Genomic DNA, 5101 nt, shown 5'->3' with positions numbered 1-5101 from the left:
TTAATATATATGAATGATATAGGTTCGTGAATCTGAGGTCAACCCTGCATTGTTCAGTATCGTCGTATGAATATTTTACTATAAAATATTGTAGAGTGAGTTTCATTTGCTCCCTTTTTAAATGCTTTTGCAATATATATTGTTGGGACTGAGAATACATGTGCTGCTTTTATAAATGATTTACGAAATAGACACAAGTAATTGAAACTACATTCTATGGTTGAATTATCGAAATTGAATATGCCCCTTTTTAGTCTGGTAATCTAAGAATTAGGGAACTGGCCCCTAATTGACGTGAATCCTAAAGATAGATCTATGGACACTAACAAGCCCTAGTCAGAGAATTTGAACTGCTTTAGTACTTCAGATTTATCATGTCCGAAGGGAGTCCCGGAATGATGGGGATATTCTATATGCATCTTGTTAAGGTCGATTACCAGGTGTTCACCATATGAATGATTTTTATCTCTATGTATGGGATGTATATTTATGAGAAATGGAAATGAAAATCTTGTGGTCTATTAAAATATTGAAATGATTGATTACGATAAACCTATGAACTCACCAACCTTTTGGTTGACACTTTAAAGCATGTTTATTCTCAGGTATGAAAGAAATCTTCCGCTATGCATTTGCTCATTTTAAAGATATTACTTGGAGTCATTCATGGCATATTTCAAAAGATGTTGCATTCAAGTCATTGATTTCAATAAAGATTATTATTAAATAAATGACAGATTAAGTCATTTATAGTTTGGATATTATGAAATGGTATGCATGCCTGTCAACTTACGATGAAATGAAAGTTTGTCTTTTCAAAACGAATGCAATGTTTGTAAAATGTATCATATAGAGGTCAAGCACCTCGTAATGAAATCAACTATTATGAATCGTTTATAATCGGTATGAACGGGGCATTTCAGTTGGTATCAGAGCGGTGGTCTTAGCGAACCAGGTCTTGCATTAGTGTGTCTAACTGATAGTTGTTTAGATGCATTAGTAGGTCTGGACTTCGACCGTGTCTGCATGTCAAAAATTTTGCTTATCATTTTGTGTCGAAAATTACTTACTTATCATCCTTAAAGTCTAGACACATCTTACTGCCTCTATTGCCTAGATAGTGTATAGACAAAATTAATATCTTAGCGTATCTGCAAATTCATATCTTAGCGTATCTGTTACTGTAAACTTTGCCTGACAGCTTCCGAAAATTCCTCCATAATCTACGAGATCTTCTGCACTATATATAGGTATTCTATGTAATTAGAATATCATCCAATATCTGAAAATCATTTTATATCGAAAAAAATCCTTTATTCAATCGTACGAAATGGAACTCGCCACTAGTTCAAGTTCCTTGGATTTCGACAACTATTCTGATATGGATTTCCATTCGAGCTCCGAAAGCAGTGTAACCGGAATGGATCAACCGATCAGTCATCATCAATTCTGGATGAATTGGGGATGGGATCGTAGTCGACTTAATCAATGGAGACGCGAAGAAGGCGATCCTTTTCACCAACTAAATTTACTTCTTGGCGATGAACCTGATATAACGACCCGTCCTAATCCATCTGGACGAATACATTACATTTGGTTACATCGCGAGGTACTTGACCTCTATATGATACATTTTACAAACATTGCATTCATTTTTAAAAGACAAACTTTCATTACATCGAAAGTTGACGGCATGCATACCATTTCATAATATATCCCACTATAATTGACTTAATAATAATCTCTATTGAACTCAACGACTTGAATGCAACGTCTTTTGAAATATGCAATGAATGACTTCAAGTAATATCTTTAAAATGAGTTAATGCACAGCGGAAGTTTTCTTTAATACCTGAGAATAAACATGCTTTAAAGTGTCAACCAAAAGGTTGGTGAGTTCATTAGTTTATCATAAATAATCATTTCAGATAGTATAATAGACCACAAGAAACTCATATTTTGAAAACAATCGGTGCAGGTCTGCTCACTGCTGGAAAATCATTCATACGATATATAACACCTGGTAATCAACCTTAACAAGATGCATATAGAATATCCCCCCGCATACCGGCATTCCGCAAGGTCATGCAAAAGCATACAAACAGGCCACTCTTTTAAATATGATGGTTGTGTACACCTCACAAACAGATCATATCTTTTAAAGCTGGCGGTTGTATACCTATTTCAAAGTACTAAAGCAGTTCAAATTCTCTGACTGGGGCTTGTGAGTGCCCATAGATCTATCTTTAGGATTCGCGTCAATTAGGAGCTCGGTTTCCTAATTCTTAGATTACCAGACTATAAAGGGGTGATATCCAGTGTACTCGTAACTCAATTGTAGAATGTTTTTAAGTACTTGTGTCTATTTCGTCAAACATTTATAAAAGCAGGGCATGTATTCTCAGTCCCAAAAATATATATTGCAAAAGCATTTAAAAAGGGAGCAAATGAAACTCACTATACAGTATTTAATAGTAAAAATACATGTGACGTCATTGAACAAGTGTAGGGTTGGCCTCGGATTCACGAACCTATATCATTTGTACATTTATTAATATACATAATTGTAGTCGAACAAATATATATAAATTTATTAGTTATATCCGTTTTATATTAATATATATATATATATATATATATATATATATATATATATATATATATATATATATATATGTTTCATATATTCATTTTGTATAAAAATATTAATTTGTGTTATGTTATATATATTAAATATATCATTTGTATATTAATAATAATAGTTATAATAATACCAAAATAATATTAATAGTGTAAAAATGATAATAATTACAATAATGATAATAAATGATGACTTTTATAAATACACTTATATTAGTAATAATAATAATAATTATTATTATAATACTAGTGATAATTAATATACTTAGTAGTAATACAATTGTTAAAAATCAATAATAATAATAATAATAATAATAATAATAATAATAATAATAATAATAATAATAATAATAATAATAATAATAATAATAATAATGGAAATAAAAATAAAAGAGTATACCTTTTAAAACTTCCTCTAAAAAGGATTGCCCAAGATGGGGCTCGAACCCGCGACCTCTCGTCTAACACAAACATCCTTAACCAACTACCCTGCTTCTTTTTTTCTGATTTAATACCCACCTAAATCTATATATTCATAAACTGATTCGGTTATCATCATCCATTATGATCACCATTTATGTTATCGGCCCAATAACTCAAGTGGAGTATGGCCCAACACTTTAACATCACACAGCCCTAATAGAGAGTTTAAAAGCATCTCGGCCCAAATACAACACAAAAGGAAATCGGTTCCTGGTATCCAATTATTATCGCAAGAAGAAAAAAAATAAAGAATAAACCTCCCCTAATGCATATGTCAGCCATTACTAGAGTTTTTGTCCCACCAACACAAGAGCTTGTCTCTTATTTATAATATGTGTTTTAAATTCCAACCACTACTTCAAGTTTAAGAAACAAGTGCAGTAGTAACATGAACGATTGAAAAAAAAAATTTAAGTGACGGTTAACTGTTTTGGTGATGATTTAATGGTGATGAAGAAGAAAAAAAAATATATCATAATAGTTTGTAATGGTGGTGGTTTGGTTAATCATGACAACTAAACAGAAAGAGAGTAGCGACTTGTTTAACTAAGGTGGTAATTGTTAATGGTTTGTTCATGGTATTTGAAAATGGCAAGGGTGGTGGTGTATAGGTGGTTGTTTGTGTCAAAGTGGTGATCAAATGGGTTTAGGGTGGCGGTGACGTGGTGATTAAGAAGATGGTGATTTGAACACAACGAAAGAAATAGAAAGAAATAAAAAGAAGTTATAAAACGAAGATGTGGTTGTTAACGGTTATAATGGTATTGGCCGGAGTTGATTGGTGGTAGTTTTGATTGTATGATGATGGGTTCAAGATGGTTCAACGGATATAGTGGTGATGGTGTTCGGTTATGGTCGAAGGTGACAATGAAGTGGTTCACGAGTATAGTAGTTGCAGTAACCATGGTGGGAGGTGATGATTTCGTTCAAAAACAGATACATAAAAGTTGCAGCAGTTGTTCTTGATGGTTGTGGTGCTCGATGGTGGGTGTTGGGCCATAGGATGTTGATGATAAATGATGGTTGTTTGTTATGATAGTGGCGGTTTTGAAGGAGCGGTAACGAAGAACCGAAAGTTGATAGAAGATTAATGTAATTAATTAGGTTGTTGTTGATCTTTCGACAAGTGGGTTTTGAGGTGTTGTAAGTTAAACACGAACTACTAGCAGTAGGTTAACAATAGAATATAAAACGAAAACGAGCAGAAGCAATATTAAGTTTCAATATAAAAGAGAAGAAATATGATAGTGTAGTTTCATTATAAAAGAGAAGAAATATGATTGTGTGTGAGTTGAGGCTTATCAAGTTGTAATAATCAAAACTGGGAACTATTTGGATATAAGAATCTACACATGCATGTATGAGGGATATATAAGTTAAGATATTATAGCAAGGCAAAAGCAGTGAGCTTGTTAAATTATTCCTACTTTATCATATTGTGTTGTCATAAGAACGTGCCCAATTTATCAAATCTAATAATATCTGCTGACAGTTTTCACGGACTGTGTATCGTGCAAAATCAGTGGCGAATAAAAGTGTTCAGAAAAATCCCATATTTTTAAATTAACTATATTTATTTATTTTGGTCATTATGGTATAAAATTCAATCATTAGTTTAATAAATAAAAATTACATCAACTGTCCCTCTCATTTATGGGTAAAATATAAAAAGTGTTGAAATTTATTAATTAGCTTTTAAATATATTTTTAATAATCCTAAAATTTATATAGCTCATTTTCGGATCACCGTTTATTCTAAAATTACATAAGTTTGAATTTAACTTGCTTAATATCAATCGAAATATCAAACGAGTATTACAAACATTTAATATTTATTTTTAATATACTTTATTTATATATAGAAATATATTTTAAATAATAATTATTATAATATCATATATTTATTTTATTAATTTTTAATAACAATAACATATAATACTTCAAATTATATTTCAAATTATTATTTATATATACATAC

This window comes from Rutidosis leptorrhynchoides, chromosome 1, assembly GCF_046630445.1.
Source record: "Rutidosis leptorrhynchoides isolate AG116_Rl617_1_P2 chromosome 1, CSIRO_AGI_Rlap_v1, whole genome shotgun sequence".
NCBI classification, from domain to species: Eukaryota; Viridiplantae; Streptophyta; class Magnoliopsida; order Asterales; family Asteraceae; genus Rutidosis; species Rutidosis leptorrhynchoides.
Note: the sequence above shows the minus strand (reverse complement) of the source record.